A 23,081-nucleotide genomic window follows, 5' to 3' on the forward strand; every position below is an offset into this window, starting at 1 on the left:
ACTCATGCTCACGCCACCAGCCACCCCGGGCTGACTACTCATGCTCATGCCAGCAGCCACCGCGGGCTGCCTACTCCTGCTCACGCCACTGGCCACCTCGGGCTGTCTACTCCTGCTGATGCTGTCAGCCACCCCAGGTTGCCTCCAACTGTGGAGCAGCTGCCTAGTGTTGCCATTTTCTGCCTCGGACTGCATGTTCCTGCTCTCACTGCTGACCTCCTTGGGCTGTCTCCAACTTAAGAGCAGCTGTCTACTGTTGCCACAGACTGCCTTGGGCTGCATGTTTGTGCCCTCACTGTTGCTCTGGATGACTGCCAGCAATGCTGGGAACCTCTCTCACCTCTACGTTGGGCTTGCCCAACCCATGCTGGCTCGAACTCCTCTGCGACGACCTCCTACACGTTGCACAAATTCACACATCACGTAAGGTAAGTAGATTAAACTAAAAAAGAGTAGTGAAAGAAGGCAACAAAGAAAAATAATCAAAGCAAATGGAGCAGATGAGCTCCATGCAGGAGCCTGCATGCTGTGCTCCTACTCCGCCACCATATTCAGTAGTTTAGCAACTATGTTAGTAAGTTATACAGGCAATTATAGCTAAAATTCTTGTACAGTTTTAAGCATGCATGTCCTGTTCAGGAATAACCAGAGTACCTGTTCTTTGCAATATAACAAAGAACTCTGGATGCTGGAGCTCTAAAACACAAAAGCAGGAATTACTGGAGAAGCTGAGCAGATCTGGCAGCAGCTTGGGGAAGCGATAGCCTAGTGGTATTATTACTGGACTTTTAATTCAGAGACTGAGTTAATGTCCTGGGGACGCAGGTTCAAATCCCGCCATGGTAGATGGTGGCATTTGAAATCAATAAATATCTGGAATTAAGAACCAAATGATGACCATGAATCCATTGCTAATTGTCACAAAAACTCATCTGGATCACTGATGGTCCTTTAGGGAATGAAACTGTCATCCATATCTTGTCTGGCCTACATGTGACTCCAGACCCGCAGTAATGTGGTTGACACTTAACTGCCCTCTGGGCAACTAGGGATGGGCAATAAATGCTGCCTAGACAGTGATGTTCTCATCCCGTGAATGAATTAAAAAAAAAGGCTGTGGAGAGAAGACAGAGTTAATGTCTCAAGTCCAGTGATCCTTCTTCAGAACTGGTAATAGCTACGAAAAATATTTTTTAAGCTGATAGCAGGGTGGGAGGAGGAAAGGATTGTGTGGGTAGGTGGAGATGAAGCCCAGAGAAAGAGAGAAAAAAGTTAGGGAGACTAGATTAAATGAAGTGCAGGTAATCTGCTGCTTAACCTGGTAGTTGTGTGTAGGGCCTTGAACAGTGGGAAGGGAGGTGGTGAATGGGCAAATATTGCACCTTCTGCAGTTACGTGGGAAGGTACTGTGGGGATGTTGTGTGTGGAGAAGTGGACCAGGGTATCCGAGAGAGAACGGTTCCTACAGAATGCTGCCAAAAGAGGCAAGGTGAATATGTTACAGAGATAGTAGGAACTGCTGATGCTGGAGAATCTGAGATAACAAGGTGTAGAGCTGGACGAACACAGCCAGCCAAGCAGCATCAGAGGAGCAGGAAAGCTGATGTTTCGGGTCTAGACCTTTCTTCAGAAATGGGGGAGGGGAAGGGGATTCTGAAATAAATAGGGAGAGAGGGGGAGGTGGATAGAAGATGGATAAAGGAGAAGATAGGTGGAGAGGAGACAGACAGGTCAAAGAGGTGGGATTGGAGCCAGTAAAGGTGAGTATAGATGGGGAGTTAGGGAGGGGATAGGTCAGTCCAGGGAGGACGGACAGGTCAAGGAGGCGGGATGAGGCTAGTAGGTAGGAGATGGGGGTTGGGCTTGAGGTGGGAGGAGTGGGTAGGTGGGAGAAAGGACAGGTTAGGGAGGTGGGGATGAGCTGGGCTGGTTTTGGGATGCGGTAGGGGGAGGGGAGATTTTGAAGCTTGTGAAGTCCACATTGATACCATTGGGCTGCAGGGTTCCCAAGCTAAATAGGAGATGCTGTTGCTGCAACCTTTGGGTGGCATCGTTGTGGCACTGCAGGAGGCCCAGGATGTGTATATGTGTATGGTGGTGGCATCCCGCTGGAGGCAGTGGAAATGATGGCTTATAATATTTTGGATCTGAATGCTAGTGGAGTAGAAAGTGAGGACCAGGGAGACCTTTATGGATGTTGCGGGAAGGAAGGGAAGGGATAAGAGCAGAAATGTGTGAAATGCGTTGGTCATGGCCAAGGGCTGTGTTCGTTATGGCCGCTGGGAACCTTCGGTTGAGGAAAAAGGTGGAAAGTTCGGAGGCACAACCCCCCATGCAAGGTGGCATCATCAGAATAGATGCAACAGAGACGGACAAACTGGGAGAATGAAATGGAGTCCTTGCAGGAACAGGTTTACTGGTTTACGCTCAACAATTCTTTTGTCTGCTTAACTTTTTTATCTCTTTCTCTGGGCTCCGTCTCCACCTATCTATGTTCACTCCTTCCCTCTCCCAACCGCTAATCAGCATAAATACTGCATTTTTTGGCCGATATTAGTTCTGAAGAAGGGTCACTGGACTTGAAATGTTAAATCTGTTTTCTCTCCACAGATGCTGCAGGCCTGCTGAGTTTCTCCAGCAATTTCTGTTTTTTGTGTTCCTGTTCTTTACCTCTTGTCAGAAAAACAGGGTTGTGATTTAATCACATTGTCTTTTTTCTATAAAAGCATCTTCCGTACCATTTTAATTTCAACATTTGAACTGAAAGTTACCCTTCAGAAATCAAACAGCGATCTGTTAACTAATTGCAGATTTTTCTTTGTTTTATTAAACATTGTTTTAATTATTGTGTGACATGATGATAAATATTGCTTCTGTGCAGTTTTCATGTTACCTAAACATAGAGTTGCAACTTGATTGGGCTTTCATTGAACAGAAACTGAGATACAGTGGTACCATATATTTTCCAGGTTTGATACTGCGAATTCTAATATGTCGGTTTCACCAAATGCTTATGGTTGGTGTATCTGCTTTAATTTTGGTAATGAACTTATGAGAAAGAAATTGGAGTCGATGAAGTGTGGAGCTGGAGGAGCACAGCAGGTCAGGCAGCGTCAGAGGAGCAGGAAAGTCACTGTTTCCAGCCTGGACCCTGATGAAGGACCTGCTGTGCTCCTCCAGCTCCCCACTTAATCGACTCTGACTTCCAGCATCTGCAGTCTTTAGAATCTCCGAGTTGAGAAAGAAATTAGGTTTTATCTGACAAAGGATTTACAAATGGTAGGTCACAAATACGCTGTAATCTCTATCTTTTTAGGGTAAATCATAGAATCCCTACAGTGTGGAAACAGGCCCTTTGGCCCAACAAGTCCACACCAACCCTCAGAGCATCCCACCCAGACCCATTCCCCTATAAAGCCACCTAATCTACACATCCCTGAACACTATGGGCAATTTAGCATGGCCAATTCACCTAGCGTGCACATCTTTTTGGACTGTGGGAGGAAATCCACGCAGACACAAGGAGAATGTGCAAACTCCACATAGACAGTCGCCTGAGAGTGGAATCAAACCTGGGTCCCTGGTGCTGTGAGGCAGCAGTGCTAACCACTGAGCCACGTGCCACCTAAATAACAGAAGCTAATTGACGTATGGCAGAGCCCTGTAAACATAAGAGACTTTGAAATTAATTTTTGATCTTCAGATATCAGTGAAACAGCATCTAGTTGCACAGGAGACTGTAGCAGTTAATTGCGTAAAGTGGGAAAGCAGCCACATGTAATCCAGATGAAGTAGGAGTAGCACATTCCCATTTCTGAAGACTCGATGCTTTAATGGTATTATGTTTTACTTAACATACCACTTATTAGTTTTGTTGAATTTGGTTTCATTGCTTGCTTTGTTGGATTTGGAAGTCATGGGCACAGCATTTGTATGTTTTATCAGATTCTCCGATACTTAGCACAACTGCAAGCCTCAAATCCAGATTTCACAGATTGTGTACACCTCTTGCTATTCACATAGAAACATAATTACATCACACAAACCAATTGCACAATACCCCCACGGTTCCCTGCCCTTTGGTAGGTCAAGGTGCACAATTGGAGTTGCAGGAGCTAGTTAAAGATGGAGAGGAATGCTTGAAGATCCTGTTCCCCAGCATTAACATTATACGGACAACTTTTGCAGAGACTGGCCTGTGACAGGGTTTGAAACGTTGACGATGACAGTATTCTTATCCTTCATTCTTCTTCTCACATACCCCCCCATCATACCCTTTAAGCCACAGTCAGGCATCAACTGGAAAGTTGACAGGCACAGATTGCCACGCTCTAAGTTAAACAAATCGGCTGCATCCTACAAAAGAAATGAGAGGGTAAATTGAGCATACATTTCCTTAATCCCACACTCCCTTCTGATTTAAAACCGTCTCCCCTTCTGCATCTCAACCTGACCATTGTGTCTTTTCCCATGCAGCTATTGAAGATGTCCAGCCTGGCCAGGCAGTGGAGATCACCAAGAAGACAACAGTGATGAAGACACAGCATTGTCACTTGATTTCACACTTGCAGCCACCAGTTCAGATATTGACATTGTGCATATGTTAGAAAGTAGCTTGGAGGTGGGATTTCCAAGTGGTAAAACATTGGGCACGAGTGCGCTACAGTGAGGACAGGGAGCACAAAGAATACAGGTGCCAACTTGTCAAGTTTGCACAAGAGTTCTACTGCAGCGACGTTTTCTGAGGACCTCTTTGACGGAGCCTAAGGATGGTTAAGCACAACAAAATGCTTGATACATGGGGAAACCTGCCAGAAGGCAGGTTATTTAGGTTCAAGGTGTATGGAAGAGTCCAACACCAACTTGGCACAGGACTTTGGGCAGAGCTCGGGATCCATACTTTCTATTTTGGAAATGGCAGCCATCTCTTTTCAAATACTTGTGAACCTAACCATAATGCAGTGACTGATGGCCACTGTTGTAGCTTCCATTGCAATGATAGTAAGCATACGCTTGTGTAGGTGCAAATGGACTTTGCAGAAATTTTGAAGTTGGCAAGAAACTCTATTGCACCTGTCATAATAGCTTGCTGTAGATGATTGCAAGCAACATCAACCATACAAAGCATCAACTTGTAGGATCCTAGCAACAGTCAGAAATCAATGAGCAACTGACCTCTAAGTAGTTGGTGATCCCTTGAAACAGGCTGGTGGGAGGTTCTTCCTTCTGCTAATAACATCTTGAGTTGTGTGAGGCTAAGAGAGGACTTTAGCAGGATTGTTCAGCTCCAGAATGTGATTTGATTTGATTTATTATTATCACGTGTACCAAGAAAGAGTGAAAAGTATTGTTTTGCATGTTAACCACACAAATTATATCTCGTATAAGTACACCAGGGCAATAGAACAGAATGCAGAATATAGTGTTGCAGCTACAGAGAAGGGCAGAGAAAGATCTACTCCAATATATGAGAAAACAGCAGGGAAGAAGCTATTCTTAAATCTGTTGGTACATGTTTTCAAATTGTTGTATCTTCTACCCAATGGAAGAGGATGAAAGAGATGATAGCCAGGTGGGAGGGGTCTTTGATTATGTTGGCTGTTTTCCCGAGGTAGCGGTAAATGGAGTTAATGGAAAGAACACCCCTTCTCGTGATGGACTGGCCTATGTTCACAACCCTCTGTAATTTCTTGCGGTCTTGAGCAGAACAGTTGCCGTACTAAGCTGTGATGCATCTGGATAGGATGCTTTCTGTGGTCTACGTATAAAAATTGGTAACAGTCATTGTGGACATGCTGAATTTCCTTGGCCTTCTGAGGAAGTAGAGGCATTGATGTGTTTTCTTGACTGTAGCATTGACGTAAGTGGACCAGGATAGGTTGTTGGTGGTATTTATTCCGAGGAACTCGAAGCTGTCAACCACCTCCACCTCAGCACCATTGACACAGATAGGGGCATGTCCTCCACTCTGCTTCCTGAAGTTGATGACCAGCTCCTTTAATCTGCTGACATTATCGGAGAGATTGTTGTCTTTACACCATGCCACTAGGCTGCCTGTCTTTTTCCTGTATTCTGTCTCGTCGATTTGCTCCAACTTACCATGGTGGTGTCATCAGCAAAATTTTAAATGGAATTAGAGCTGAACTTGGCTGCACAGTTGTGAGTGTATAAATAGTATATTAAGGGGCTGAGTACGCAGCCTTGCGGGTCACTGGTGTTGAGGATTATTGTGGAGAAGATGTTGTCGCCTCTCCTTACTGATTGCGGTCTGTGGGTCAGGAAGTCGAGAATCCAGTTGCAGAGAGGGGAGCAGAGTCCTACATTTCAGAGTTTGGAGATGCGTTTTGTTGCAATTATGGTGTTGAAGGAGGAGCTAAAGTCAATAAACAGGAGTCTGACGTAGGTGTCCTTGTTATCCAGACCTTCCAGGGATCAGTGTAGAGTCAGTGAGATGGTGTCGTCTATGGACCAATTGTAACAGTAGGTGAATTGTAGTGGATCAAGGCAATCTGGCAGGCTGGAGTTGATGTGTGCCATTACTAACCTCTTGAAGCCGTTCATAGTGATGGATATCAGAGCCACTGGGCAGTAGTCATTAAGGTACATTGCCTGATTTGTCTTTGGCACTCGAATGATAGTGGTCTTCTTGAAGCAGGTAGGAATCTCACATCATTAGTAAGAAGAGGTTAAGGATGTCTGCAAATAGTCCTACCAGCAGGTCTGCAGGATCTGATTGCACAGCCGGGGACTCCATCCGGGTGAGTCGCTTTCCGTGGGCTCACTCTCAAGAAGGCCGATCTGATGTCTGCAGCAGTGACTGTGGGTACAAGTTGACATCACAGGTGTCAAATTAGCATTACAGAGTGATTAACATCAGGACCTGCCTGCTTGGCATAGTTCTCATGGCAATTCACTGCATGTTCAGTGACCTGCTCACCAATAAGACGTCCTGTGTGATTTACCCTATAAGTGTACCTGATGCTGTGGATGCCATTTTGGAACTCTAAGGGCAGTTGTAGCACTCAAAAACAGGTGCACCTGAAACTCAGTTTTTCATGAATTGTGTCTGGTATGCTAACCTTGCGTCCTCGTTTGTAAGCCACAGTGAGGGAGTGATCAAATAAACAGAGTATGCTGAAGAAGCTCAGCAGGTGTCTCAGCATCATTAGAGAGAGAAACAGTTAACGTTTCAAATCCAGTATGACTGTTCTTCAGAACTCAGGTTTGAAAGAGGAGTCTACTAGAGTCAAAATGTTAACTCTTTTTCTTTCCACAGATGCTGTCATACCTGCTGAGTTTCTCCAGCATTCTTTGTGTTTGTTTCAGATTTCCAGCATGCACAATTTTTTGCTTTTATTTGAGTGATCACACAGTCTGTTTTTGGGAGTGTTCGTTGTAATATTAACATTCTGTAATTATGTTTAAGTCAAGCTGATTAAAAATAAACTGTTAAATGTGTAATTTCTTATAATTGTTTTTGATATTAACGGAAAGTGGGACTTGCCTCCTGCATTGTGATATTACTTTATTTCATATTACGGACACAGTATATAGTGGCATTTATGGTCTAAAAGAGACTTGAGGGTAAATTTTGCAAAGCTTTGATCTAACAAATAGCTTTGAGACTTTGAGAGCAGGTTGAAAGTCATTTGTAGATTTCTGCATGTGTAATAATGTTGTGCTCCAAATTTGGTGACGATTAAAGAAGACATTTGTTTTAAGCCATACTGTAACATAATATGAGCCTCATAAATCTCATCCTAATTGGTTGCATATCAAACTTGATATATTTCAAGAAACCTTGTGTGGTGCTCGTCATCTGTGGAAATTGCTGCATAACTTTGGAGCTTTTTGGGGAGTTAGTTCATGTTCATTTTATTACCCTTCATTTTATGCAGATAAGACTATATTTCAGATAATGGGCTTACAGTATTCATTCCAACCCTGTTGTGATGAGAATTCATAATACATCATTATTATTTATAAAATTGTTGAAAATCTCTGTAGCGTGCATGTCTTTCCTTGCCCTGCTGTGCCTTGCTTGGTAATTGGCATGCATTGTCTAAGTTATAAAGTCCTGTACACACAGCCAGCTGAACAGTAGACAATGATGAGTGCAGTGTTGGGATGCGACAGAGTGCTTCAAAAGATCTATAGGCAAAGTAGATATAGAAATGACCAAATACTCCAAGAAATGCATAGATTTATGAAATATAATAACTATTGAACTAACGTTATTTGAAAATCAAATTCTGAACATGACATTGTTTGCACAGCACACTATGTATATCATATCGTATGCTAAACAACTATTTAGATCACGTTCTGTGCTGCACAAAATACTGACATGAGTTTCCTAGTTAATGCCCATACGTGCCCTTAAGAGATTTTTATCTTCCTCTTCTCCTGCTGTGATGCATTGAGCTCCCTGTTCCACAGACAGGGTGGAGGGGGCCTGCTCAATTGTGAATCTCATTGACCCTGTAGGTTTAGTTGGGCACTCCCTGGGGTGTTTATGGCTGGATGGCCAAACATGGTGAGTGTCTGCTTGCCAAAGGCAAGATGACCCTCTTTGGCCTGGAAGTTCCAACAATCTGACGAGGCAGGCAGAGAGGAGATGTGGGGTTTGGCTACCTTTTCAGTCTGCTGTGGAGACAACTGTTGAGCAGCATCTGTGTGGCTCATCCTCTGGCTGGGTGCCTCCTGGCACTACCCTGTGTCCTTGAGGTGGATGTACCCAGATTAGGGTGAAGGCTCCCTGCCCACTCTCGCTCTGTATTTGGTCACAAGGACCAGTGCGTGGGATGATGGAGTGAAGGTGTTGTCACCTCTCCAGCAGCCCCGCGTTTGCTCACCTGACCCTCCATGGCAGCCACCAAGCTGGCAGATAGTCACAGGACATCTGATGAAGTAACTGTGCTGTTGACAGCCTTCAAGGCAGTCAGGAATGGCAGGGATGGCTTTATAAAGGGAACATGAAGGAAAGGTGGATCATCTTGCCTCTTTGGTGAAGCTTGTGGCTTACTCACAAGAACACAAAATTAGATCTTTCCCATCTTGGATAGAAAATTAACTGCAATAAATAGCTGCCACCCCACATGCAGAGTGGGTGAAGTTAATTGCATATTTTTTTCAGGGAGGAGTAAGATCTTTGGAATTTGCAGCTCTGCTGGGCTGGGGGCATTTGTAGTAGTCACGATGTCAGCGATTCAGTAATGTCACCCATCTGGCTTCAATTTGCACTTCGTTGGCAGGTCATTCGTTGTCCAAGAATGAAGATTAAAAATTGTGGCATCGAGCAATCATGAAGATTGCATTTTGCACACTGTTGCTTTGTTATTCAGGTAAGCAATTCCGATCAGGCAGACGTACTTAAAAGCTTCACCCAAGCTTTTAATTTCAGAAATACATTGCATAGCTAGGACTGGATGACCAACACTTTGCGGCTGCCACATTTGCACATTGGTGCAACTGTACAAGGAAATGGTTTGCGATGTGCAAGGGTGTCTTTTTGGGACTGGGAAAGTTGTCATCATGTTGGTTTATTGTCAGAATTCTACTCTGCCAATGTCGTATAAAGACTTTAGTTAAACAAAGTGCATTTTGATTAGCTTGTACTTCTCGGAGCTCCTTATGAAGGCATGGCATTGACCTTGAGAAGCCTCCAAACCAACTGCATGAGGACATAACACGATGCTTCATTGTGATTGCTGTGGAGGCTCAGGAGTTTCTTTTGTAAAATTACCTTAGTGATCTCACCTTCCCTATAGATTATCCACTCACTGAGCTGACATGGACATCACCGTGAGAAACTGGGGACTTGTGTGGTATTTCCCAATCATTTACAGTGAAGCATCTGAAATGTGGCTGAATCAATGTTTTCCAGATTTCATCTGATTGGATCCTTCCCTTATGCTGAGGACAGTCAAACAGGCCAGGCAGTGGGATTCTCTACCATAGTTAGCTTTCCCCAAGTACAGGGCGCTGTGGACTGCATCCACATTGCTTTGAGCGAGCCTTAGTACAGCATTGAGTCTGTGAGAGGGACCTCTATGCTTTAAGGGTGAAAGTTGTAATAGTGAGAGTTGTAGTCTTTGAGTCTTTTTGAGATGAGTATGGAGTGGCAGAGTGAGATGAATAGTGACTTTGTGTGCCTGGTGTAGCAGAGAGAAGATGGTGGCACTTAACCTTGTGGAACACATAAGATCATTGGTCTTCTTCCTGGGCCTTCCTGTAAACCTAGGACACAGCACTGACCAGATCCATTATCTGTATCCAGGTTGGCTGAGCCTGGTGGTGTGTCCTCTTTTGGCAAGAAAAAGGATTGTCCTCCTTTCTGCTATTCTATCCACCTGCACCTTCAGATCTCCGTCCTTGAAGCACAGAGGAGCTTTGCCTTCTGGGATGTGGTCTTAGTGATTGTAGTCGAGCACCACAGTGTGAGCGGCAGTTCATGATTTGCACCATGTGAAAATGATGTGCTGAGTTTTAAATATGGTGCCAACGATGAGAACACCAGAATGTCCTGGCAGTAGCAAGCACTTCTGCATCTACTGCAGCATGATTGCATGAAAGGTACCGAAGAGCCAGTTGCATTGTTTAATGAGGTGGAGATCTGAAGATTGTCTGAGAAGTCAGGGTTGATTGGGAAATCTGAATTTTAATCGACAGAACAAATGGGAAATTCCATTCTACACTTCAAAGGTTTTCTTCCGCTGAACTTTTATTATTGTCCAGGTTTCTCAAGCACATAGTAAAGTGGGCAGAATGCAGCATCTTATGTATTTTTTCCTTGTTACAAACCTGAATTTTATTGTTGTTAACATAGCCTTCATCTTCACAAAATAACTTCCCAACTACCTTCTTCTGATTTGAGCATCACATCTATCATCTTCTCTTATCGTTTGTCCTCAATGGACCAACTTACCAGTGTGACACCATCCATTTCAAGCTTCCTGTAATTTCTCTTCTAACGCATTTCTTCTGACTACCATTGCTTTTGTGGTTTTCATGTTTATAGTCCATATTCTAAGCTTCTAGATTTTATCTGAACTATGACATTTTATTGGATGACTTGTGATTCTGCACGCAGTGCTGTGTCATCAATGTGTTGCTAGTTTGGTATGGTCATGTCACCAATTTTTAATTTGGAAATACACCTGACTCACCTTATACTTGTTCTGTGTATTGATTGAACAGTTTTGGCAACAGAACACAGCTTTGTCATACTCCTTCCTTCACTTGAAACATACCTGATGGTCCATGTCTTAACCTGACACTTGCTATTTGGTCCCAGTACGAGTTCTAGATAAATTTCATAGAATCCCTGTGGTGTGGAAGCAGGCCATTCGGCCCACCAAGTTTTCACCAACTCTCCAAAGAGTGTCCCACCCAAACCCTCCATCCCGCCACCGTATCCCTGTAATTTCTCATGGCTAATTCACCTACCCTGCACGTCCCTGGACACTATGGGCAATTTAGCATGGTCAGTCCACCTAACCTGCATATGTTGGACTGTGGAAGGAAACCAGAACACCAGAGGAAACCCACGCAGACATGAGGAGAATGTGTAAACTCCACACAGTCGTCCGATGGTATAACCAAACCCAGGTCCCTGGCACTGTGAGGCAGCAGTGCTAACCACTGAGCCACTGTGCTGCTATTGTAAAGATCTCACATCTTTGCTGTCGATGTCATATTTCAGCAGCACATCTATTCATTTTTGATGATAAATCCAATCCAATGCTTCTTCATATTCTATGAATCAAATGTATATGTTCTGATTTAGCACCAGATATTTACCTAAGCTTGTTCTTCAGTTAAATTCCCTTCTTGCTTTAAATCCAGTCTATATCCAGATTTCATTTCACCAATTGCTGCTTCAAATGTATTATTTATTTTCTTTCTATCACGATTTTCAAAATCACTTGAAGAAGATAATTTATTATGCTGCAGTTCTCAAAAGATTGCTCTCCGTTAATTTAGCCTTTTTAGGAGTTGTAACAAATCCAGAATATCTCAAGTCACTAGTAATGTATCATTTGAAATTTTTTTTTCAAAAATTTCTTTTATCACTTCTATTTCTGTCTCTCCAAGGGCTCTTAGATATTCTGTTGTTACTTCATCTACGCCTAGAGCTTTTTCCATACTCATCGATTTGAAAACATTCTTTACTTCTGATATCACAATGTTCGGTCCATTATTTGCCTCAGTTTCTTTAGGAATCTCTCAATTCGGATCATCATTTAATTTACTTATATTTTCAGTCCACCCTTTTGTCCTTGCATCCCTTTCAAACCGTATTTTGCTATTTTTCTCTTTTACACACTTAGTATTTGCTGCTAACCTTTATTTTCTGTCCATAAAAGATAGTGGTGATATTTGCCTGGAATTTTGGAAGAAATCTGGGAAAAATAGCACAGAGGCACTTAATGCTGTTTTTTCAATTTACTCCCACAATTACAGTGGTATCAGAAAAGTATCATAGCAATTATAGTCAGTTCTGTTTTTGCAAGTAGTATTAAAATGTTTTCCGACTTTGTCCACAACTTCTGTAAAGAAATATGTTTACAGTAATTAGTACCTTGGATTCTCTTCACTGATAATGATACTACATTTTTAATTTGTTTTACAAACAAAGTAGGTTGTATTTGGTGAATTTTCATTTAATCTTTTGAACTTCATTATTTCAAATATGTCATCATGGTTTAAGGTTTTCAACTTCTGCTTATCTTCACAACTTCTCTTCCCCTTTGGGGAATAGTGTTGGAACGATTAGCAGTCTGCTGAACTAAATCAGGAACTTGCAGCTCAGAAGAAGCAACACAATGTATGAGCTACAAGACCTCTTACTATGATGGTGATCATTTATTAAAATTTGAGGCAAAATGTTATTTTCACATCTTCACTATTGCATTGACAACACTACAGTTTACTGACAGAACTCCAGTGCGTAATATCAGAGCTACTCCTCCCAAGTAGCCATCCTCCTAGCAGTGTGTTGGCTCATTTAAATGATCGACATGAATGGGGTTTGTAATCATCTGCCCAATCTTCTCTCCATTTTGCCAAAGTACGCAGAAGCTTAGATAGTGTTCTCAGATGCACAGAGACCAAGATGACAATATTGGCCCTTTCATAATCATGACATTTTGGGGATAATGTTGACTGGTGTTTGATAGTACAACGGATGTGATGTTGGGATGACTAACCAACAAATTTCCTTGCCTGATTTTTGCTTTCATTGAAGTAATTGAGCTAGTTACTGATGGCTGAGCTGGCATCATGTGCTTTAGATATTATTAATCAGTCCATTGTGATATATTTCTGGAACAGGTGAGACTTGAATTGGGCTTTCTGATCCAGAGTAGGGACACCACTGCTACCTAATTCTGTGTTTTTCATTGTTGTCAAGAGTTAAAATGACCCTCATTGTGCACTTTGTGTTTTAGTTTTGATTATAGGGATTTTGTTGATTATTGCCCAAGCAGGGTAGTATTCTGTCCATTTTTGTGAGTGATATATGACTAAATCAGTCAGGACTGTTTGTGCTTCTCTTGAACCAAGGAAGACAGTCTATTACGCATCTACTGTACTCAACTGCATTCGTAGCATTCATCTTACTCATTTGAAGTTCTTTAAAGCCTCAAAGAATTAAAAAGTTGTGGAAGATAATTATTGATTTCCTTTTAAATTTAACTTTAAAAGCATGGTAGCAGCAGATGCACAGTACTGTGAATGTGCCTTGAGATGTTTTTCCACAGTGTGCTATATAAATGTAAGTTGTTGTTGTGAAGCTAACTTCCAGCGCCTGATGTCAAACAGTTGATTTCTATAAACTGTAGTACCATAGTGCTGCATCCACTGTACAAGATTGTAGCCTAATTTGGTCACTAGATAATAGTATTCCAAAGACTAACTAGAGAGATCAAAGTATGTTAGTTGCAGAGCCTGAATGGATGAACATGAGGTTACTGTACTACATGGCACTGACATGCTGTTTTCTAGCCTTCTGGCTTAATTTTCCCTTGGTACAAGTTTATATTCTGAATGATTTAGTTAGTGGATGTCATGGGGCATAATTTTCAAGGAGTAATTACTCCCTTATCAACAGCACCATGGTCTGTGGAATTATGTACTGGTCCAATACTTATGCAGAAATGAAAGTCTTCAAAAATTTGGAGACAGCACTTTATGGTTATGCTAAACATAATCACTCCATAAAAATGGTTTAATTCACAGGATGATCTCACTCTAGATTTCTCATGTTTTGCAGAATAGTCTCTCTTTTGCCTATATATAACAGGTACTTTTGGATTTAAAGGCTACTTTGAAATGTGCTGCCACGCAAAGCTTTGATGAGATGTTAGTGAAACTTGCATTATAACTGCTAATTGATGAACTTTGATCAGAAACCCATTGCATTTGATTCTTTTCCATTCACTGCTCAGGGCTGTTTTTCTTGTTATCTGTCTTTTTTGGTGCACACCTCCCACAGCAGCATTCAGGTCTCCCCTCCAGCTGCTATCACCACTGACTCTGAGTGCTGCAGTGGGCCTGCCAATATCCATCCATTCACGATTTAGAAGAGACACAGTCCTGAGGAGGAGGGAGAGCCAGCTGCATTGGCTTGCTGTGCGGTAGGAATTACATCATGCAACACCGGTCCATGATTGACTGGTCATGTTAGAGCAGACCTACTTTACAGTTATTGAATCAGGTGGGAGGCAGTCACAGACTCACTGTTTCTACTGCAGACCTGCATGCACTACAGGACCACCCTGCTTGTTAAGATAAAAGTCATAACTTCCATGTTGTGACTCATTTGAAGATACAATGGGTGGCTTTTTAAATATGTGCCATGGCTTAGTGAGTGCAATTTGTGCCTCTGTGTAGAAGGTTGTGGGTTCAAGCTCTACTCCTGAGACACCAGCCCAAATTCCAGGCAGGTGACGCTTGGTCCAGTAGGACTGTGGCGATTTTATCTTCTCCTTGAATACTAAGTGCTGTACCATTGCTGGTGTTGCCTTTTATCCTGTCCTTTGGTAGTAAAAGATTCAATAATGATTATGAAGAGGGGCATTGTTGGGGGTGGGGTTACACTATATTACAACAGTGAATACATTTCAAGAGTGCTTAATTGCCTGCAAACATAGGCCTGCAGTTGTGACAGGCTCAATGTAAATCAGTATCTTCCTTTGTTGGATCTATGTGAGATGTGGCCCTGGAAGTCCATTTCTAATACAACCATTATGTTTTGTTTGCACAGGTAGCATACACCGTTTTCCCATTGGGAAAGCTATTGGTGATAAAGGCATCATTGATTGGAGATTATCGCTTGTTTGAGTGAGGAAAGTGACTGGATACATTTCTTTACACCAAAGGTTTTTAGAGAGTGATGTCTCTTACAGGTAGTTATTGAGGTAGTTAATGTATAACAAAATTATACATTTTAAACATGAATTAAATGAATATTAGATGTCCATAAGGATGAGAGTGAATAGGATAATGGTGTGAGTTTTGTACCTGTAGAATAGTGAATGTCCCAGTACCTGGTACAAAACTGATAGTACTGTGACATTCACTATTCTACAAATGTTGGATGTCAGTAAGAAGGCAGAGGATCCAGTTTTAGTTCGAACCCAGTGTGAACCCAATCATCCTGCCCCAAGCAAACTTGAATGCAGGATCTTAATGCCCATATTTTATTCAGAATCTTTTGAATTCATAACTTTTGAGAAACAGAGATCCAGTGTTGTCCTTTGGGCTCTAACAGCTTTAAGTTTTTTGAGATTTCTCTACTGCCTGAAACTTTCCTGTCTCAATTATGGCTGGAGTTAAAACCAGTTGGAATAAATCGTGACCCTGTCAGTTGGCAAAGGGCCACCATTTCTTCTTTGCCATTAGTTTGAAGGATTTTGCTATTTGGAGGACCCTCTTCTAAAGCACCTTACTGGTCCGTCATATGTGAAGGTTCTCGGCTGTTGGTCATGTATAGCTTTGTTCCTTTAAAAGCAAATATGGGGAAATAACGGAAGAGGCACCTGAGTGAATCCCTTTTTTTTAAATAGAGAATCCCTAGTGTGGAAACAGGCCATTCGGCCCAACAAGTCCACATCAACCCTCCAAAGAGCATCCCACCCAGACCCATCTCCCCTACCCTTTTCCTGTAAACCTGCACTTCCCATGGCTAAAACACCTAACCTACACATCCCTGAACACTCTGGGTAATTTAGCATGGCCAATCCACCTAACTTGCACATATTTGGACTGTGGGAGAAAACTGGAACACCTGATGGAAACCCACATGAACAGTTGCCCAAGGGTGAAATCAGACTCAGGTCCCTGACACTGTCAGGTAGCAGTGCTAACCACTGAGCCACCATGCCGCCCCTATGCCCCACCTGCTGTGATAGTATGAAGAGAGTTTGTGCAAATACATCAGGGTGCCAGTGAAAGGAAACCAAAATGGAGGCAATTCAGATATGCAACTTAGTTTAACTGAATCAACACTTTGAGAAGTGCATTACAAATGTCACGGCAAGCTGTGGACTGAATGCTTTGTGAATGCATAGTACAGTCACTGTCTTGCTTTGAATGGACAACAGTTAACAGTTTCTACTTTGCCATTCTTTCTCAGCTCAGAAAATTTGTTTTTCATTTATTTTCATAGGCAACAGACTGAAATGACAGCATTCACATGGTTGATGAACTGCCTGTTGTATGTGATGTACCAGTTCTATTTGGAGGCTATTCCTGTACTGAGAAAAATAGCAATTTCCTCAGGGTCACATCCTGCTGTGAAACCTTGAGGCTGCTCCAAATGTGTTGCCCAGAGCCACCCTCAAACAAAAATTTCGAAACTCTTTAGGAATGCAGCAGCCTTTTAGAGATCATATCCCATCCTCCCTTAGGTCCTTGAATATTCCCTATGAATGTAGAGCGATGGCATGAGATTTTAAAAACTGTGTTAATTATTTGACCTCTTGCGATTAGCTATCCATTCACCCAGAACACTCATGTGGGACTTTGAGACCTGACTATGTGGACGAATTGAAAATGAACTTAAAAAGCTGCGCATGAACCTGACAAAATGTGTTCATGATAAATGTGAGCATACAGGTTACAATTAGCTAGGCCCAATATTGGAAGCACTGCTAACCAGGGGTTGGTCCATTGCTCCTTCTCCTGGGCATTTTGCTGGCAGCCACTGCTTAGGCCGCAGTGGTCATTGAGAAATTCTCAAGCACAACATCTGCTCTGTTCTGTACTGATCACTTTGGCAAAGAGGTACTAAACCTAATGTAAGGAGCCCAGTGCCTGTTATAGGGCGTGGAGGGATGTCTGAAACATCATCAGATTCAACTTCAGGTTGAATATTTTTCAGATGACCTTGTGGCTTGTAAAACAAGCCTGATGTTAGCACTCCTTCCTGTCCTGCTCACCCCTGCCACCACTATTTTCCTAAGCAACTTTCACAGCCACTGTGCAGTTCATAACAAATAGGAGCAGGAGCCACTTGAGCCTTCTCGTCGTTTAAGAAGCTTGTGGCTGATCTGATATTAGCCTCAACTCCATTTTATTCATGTTACCTCCCCTACAGGTCAGAAATAAATCTGAAATTGAAAGCTTGCCTCAGTAATGGTGACCATGAAACAATCATTGATTGTTGTAAAAATCCAAATGATTCACTAATTTCCTTAAGATGAGGGAGTCTGCCATCCTTAACGGTTGTGCTCTACATGTGACTCCCCACCCACAGCTATGTGGGTGACTCTACTCCCCTCTGCAATGATATAGCAAGCCACTTATTTTTAGGGTGATTGGAAATGGCCTTGATAATGACACCCATGGCCCATGAAAGAATAAATAAAAGCAGCCTATCTCAGTCTTAAATATACTCAATAATTCAGCCACCACAGCTCTCCAAAGTAGAGAATTCCAAAGGTTGACAACCATCTGAGAGAAGAAGTTCCTCTTCAGCTCTATATTAAGTGAGTGACCCCTTATTTTGAAACTGTGGCCCCTAGATCTAGACTCCCCCGTGGGTTTTGAATGTCCTCTCAAAATCTACCTTGTCAAGTTCCCTCAGAATGTTTCAAAGGAAACAAAACCTTTAAATTCCAGTGAAAACAGTAAAGTCTTATGGTTCGTATGTTGTGCTTTGCGAATTCACTTAACTACACTGCCAATTGCAAATCTAATCATTATCTAAAATGCTTTAAAAGAAAAGAAATGGATCAAAGGTCAGCATTTCTTTTGTCTTCCTAATTACTTGTTGTACCTGCATTCTAGATTTTTTTTTTACACATGCAAGGATACTCTGATACCTCCGTACTATTGTATTCTGTAGTCTCTGTGCAATTAAATGACATTTTACTTTTCTGTTCTTTCTACCAAAGTAGAAATCCTCATAAATCCTCACAGTGCCTTTATAATAGAAATTATTTATCTCTGAAATCACATTATTATGTTCTCTCCCATGCCTTCACATATTTCCTAAAATGTGGCACCCAGAATTGGATTCACTACTTTAGCTGAGGCTGAACTAATTTCTTAAATATTGTAACTGTACCTGCATCTACCACTTCCTCTGGAGTTCATTCCACATACTAACCACCCTCTGTGTGAAAAAGTTGTCCCTCACGTCTCTTTTTAAATCTTTCTCCTCTCATCTTGAAATTATACCTGCTAGTTTTGAACTCGCCTACACTCGGTTAAAGACTTTTGCTGGTCACCTTATCTGTGCCCCTCATGGTTTTATAAATCTCTATAAGGTCATCCCTCAACCACCTACCCTGCAGTGAAAAAAAGTCCCAGCCTATCTAGCCTCTCCTCATGACTCAAACCCTCTAGTCCTAGTAGCATCCTTGTAAATCCTTTCTGCAACCCCTTCGATTTAATAATATTCTTCCTATAGCAGGGAAAGGCCCTTTTGAAACTATCTTCCTCACAATGTACAATGCCTCAAATTTAGTATCATATGCTAATATTGAAATTGTGTCATGTACATCAAAGTCTAGCTAATTCATATATACTAGGAAGAGCAGAGTCCTAACATTACACCTGGGAAAACCTTGCCCCAGCCAGAAAAACATCCGTTAACCATTATTCTCTGTTTCCTGTCACTCAGCCAATTTTGAATCCATATTGTTACTGTCACTTTTATTCCATAAATTTGACTTTCCTTGCAGGTCTGCTGTGTGGCTCTGTATCCAAAGCCTTCTGACCATTTTGGTATTTGTTTTCCACACAGCTGAATTTTTGCTCTCACATATCTTCTCCATCATAAAGAAATCTGAAATATGTTTCCTCAGAACCCATTTCACCATCTATATGTTGCTAAACTCTTTAACAGTCCCAGACTTGATTGTTCCTCTCCTCTCCTGGCCACTATTGTTTTTGCTCTTTCAGAACCTTCTACTACTACCAGCAGTCTGTCATGCTCCAAGTCCCAGTTGTCTATTACTCCCAGTCTTCAATGATGTACATTGGCTAGTAATCTTCAATGTCTCAAACTCAGCACTTATGTCCAGGTGCTTAGATCCCTCCGTGGTTTTAATCCTTCCTAATCCCCCCCAAGTGTTACACCAAATTATCTATTCCTCTGCCTCTGGCATCTTGTGTATTACCCTTCCCTTGAACTCAGCATCAGCAGCTCTACTTTGAGGAGCTGAGGCTGCTTTTCAAACCTTCTAAGTCCCTAGCTGCCCAGTCTTAAGACCCTTCAATAAAAAACATCTCTGAAGTCGCCAACTCCATTGTTGACCCTTGCCTGTTTTTTCCCCTCTGTAAACCACATTAGAATTTGTTTTACATTACTGTGTACAATAAATGTAAATTGGTATTAAAGTTGAGAAGAGAGAAGCTGCATTACACCATACTTCTACCTACCACTATGACACTTAGAGAAGCAGCATTTGAAATAGACCATTGTAGAATATATTCTGGATATGTAGAGTGAATACTTAGTGAGAAATGTCACTGGAATATCACTGGAAGGATGTATTGGAAAATCATTAGTACACAACCCGCAGTTTTCTATCCATTATCCTGGTGGCTGGTAATGATTCCCTGATGGTGCAGAATGCCTTTTATGTTGAACTCTTGATATTTGGTAATTGCTTGCCTTTGGGCAGCAAAGTGAAGTCCCTGTACAACGTAGTTTTTGCCATGGAGATAACTCTGGTCCCACACACCCAACAGAGATCTATATTGATAGGAAACAGGGGTCAGAGGGTCCAGGCTTCAATGATGTCGCCCTGTCTCTAACTCGTAGTTTCTTTGAGCACACCATTCCTATTGGAGTATGGTATCAGAAATTACCCCATAGATACCTTCTTGTTGTTTGGACTACTGCATTGCACATATGGGAAACTTGAGGATAGGATATTATAGAGAAAGGCAAGGATGTAAAAGTAAAAGGAGAGAATGTAAAGAAAATGTAATATTTTGTATTCCTCTTTTCTGTACAAACCATGTGCACCAGACTAAGAAGAGCGAAGGCATAATAAAATATAGCAATGTTCATACAAGACTGAAGCAACCAGCTAAGTGCCAAGATAGTCTTTTCCTGCAGTCAGTTCACCCTTGCTGTTTTGTGGGAGAAACAAATTGTTCCTTTGGTTCTGATTGTATGTTCAGGGGATGACATGACACCAGCATGATTCAAGGCTGTTTGCATCCTTCAGGAGAATCAGGAACAAACCTAACTGACAATGCTATCAGAGCAGTGATAGAGTGGAACAGGGAGTGACAGGTTTTGGCTAACAAAGAATTAAGACAATGTGACAAATGCAGATTTAATTTTAATAATATCACAGTGATACTAAAATGCTTACTGTCTTTATTGGAAGAGACAAAGAGCAGGTCACATATCTCATAAGGAGTTTATGAGCAAAGTTGTGGATTAATTATGACTCATGCAGTTTATTCAGATGTGGATATTTAATGTTGTGCTTTTGCATCAATTTTCAAACCAAACTAATTTAGTCATACGTTTTGTTATGAACAGAAGCGTTTGTATAGTTTTTATAAAAAATTCTGTTTGCTTAAATATAGTCTGAAAAGACCTGATATTAAAGGCACGCCATAGCCCCAGTAAGTTTGTTGGAGAAGGCATTTGACCCATTGTAAATGCACAACAAACTAATTTGTATACGAAGGCTGTTATTATCATGGAGAAGGTGAAGTATTATCAATCCGGCCAAGATCTTGACTTTGAATTGTAGGAAGTGTTGTATGAAGATAGAGGTCTGTGGGTGGGTCTTTGTTTTGGATTTTTGTTTTTCTTCATTCAGCGAATAGGGGCTTCACATCTGGGCCAGCAGTAATTTTCCATCCCTAAAGACCCTTGAGAAGGTGGTGGTGAGTTGCCTTTTTGAACTGCTGTAGTCCTGCAGTGCGGTGAGGGAGAGAGTTCCAGGATTTTAACCAAATGATATGAAGGAATGGCAGTATAGATCCAAGTCAGGATGAGGTCAGAAATCTCATGACACCAGGTTATAGTCCAACAGGCTTATTTGAAGACACCTCCACATCAAGTCAGGATGGTAAGTGCCTTGGAGGGGCACTTGCGGGTCATCATGTTTCCATGTTTCTGCTGCCCTTGTCCTTCTCGGTATGTAAGGTGCTGTTTAAGGATCCTTGGTGAATTTCTGCAGTGCAAAATGTAGATGGTACACACTGCGCTACTGAGCGTCGGTGATGGAGGGAGTGAATGTTTGTCGATGTGGTGCCAATCAAGCGGACTGCTTTTCTCTGAATAAATGTTCAGCCTCTTGAGTGTTGTTTAAGCCGTATTCATCCAAGCAAGTTGAGTGTATTACATCAGACTCCTGATGTGTGCCTTGTAGATAATGGATTGGCTTTAGGGAGTCAGGAGGTGAGTTATTCACTGCAGGATTCCTAGTCTCTGACCTGCTGTTGTAGCCACTGCATGAATCTGGCTAGTCCAGTTCAGTTTATGGTCAGTAGTAGCCCCCCAGGATGTTGACAATGGGCAATACAGTGATGGTAACACCATTGAATGTCAAGGAGCAGTGGTTAGATTCTCTCTTGTTGAAGATGGTCATGTGGCACAAATGTTGTATGCCACTTATCAACCCATCTAAGGATCATGAATGGTGCTGAACGTTGTGCAATCACCAGTTAATATCCTTACATTTGACCTTACGATGGATGGAAGGTCGTTGATTTAAGCAGTTGAAGATGTTTGGGATTAGAACTAACCCTCAGGAACTCTTGCAGAGAGACCCTGGAGCTGAGATGACTGATATCTAATAGCCACAATGTGAACCTTTATGACACATATGACTTAACTAGCAGAGAGCCTTTGCCCCCAATTCCCATTGACTCCAGCTTTGCTAGGGCTCCTTCTTGCTTCATATGGTCAAACATGGCCTTGACTTCAAGAGCAGTCACTCTCACCTTACCTCTGGAATTGAGCTGTTCTGTCCATTTGTGAACCAAGGCTATGATGAGGCTCACCACTGTATAATGAAATTCTGTAATAAGGTTCACGAAGGAGCTGTGTGGCCTTGGTGGAATAAAACTGTGCATCAGTAAGCAGGTTATTGCTAAACAAGTGCTGCTTGGTTTGACTGTTGATGACGCCTTCCATTGGTTTACTGATTATCAAGATTAAAATTATGGGGCAGTAATTGGTTAGGTTGGATTTGTCCCATTTTTTGTGTACAGTACATCTACGACAACTGCTCACCCGAACTAAAGACCCACTCCCCGCCATGGACAGGACAAATGTATCTACAAGATCCCCTGTAGTGACTGTGAGAAACACTACATCGGACAAACAGGAAGGAAACTAACAACAAGAGTACATGAACACCAGCTGGCTACAAAAAGACGCAACCAGTACTCACTCATCTCAATCCACATGGACAAGGAGAACCACCATTTCGACTGGGACAACACCAAAATCCTGGGACAAGCTAGGCAGAGACAGGCATGAGAATTTCTAGAAGCCTGGCACTCCACGAAGCATGCTATTAATAAACATATTGAACTTGACCCCATATACATTCCACCACGAAGGAAAACCGGAAGTGAGGCAATCCAACTCA

The 23,081-nt window shown here is 42.1% G+C and overlaps 1 protein-coding gene across 1 annotated transcript in view; it reads left to right on the top strand.

The window, feature by feature from the left end:
* The window catches only part of LOC109929978 (doublesex- and mab-3-related transcription factor 1-like), a 121,004-nt gene that overhangs the window by 35,877 nt on the left and 62,046 nt on the right, over window positions 1–23,081 (top strand). The gene's annotated exons all lie outside the window — the stretch shown is intronic.

This window comes from Rhincodon typus, chromosome 3 (genome assembly GCF_021869965.1).
Source record: "Rhincodon typus isolate 14 chromosome 3, sRhiTyp1.1, whole genome shotgun sequence".
Lineage (NCBI taxonomy): Eukaryota > Metazoa > Chordata > Chondrichthyes > Orectolobiformes > Rhincodontidae > Rhincodon > Rhincodon typus.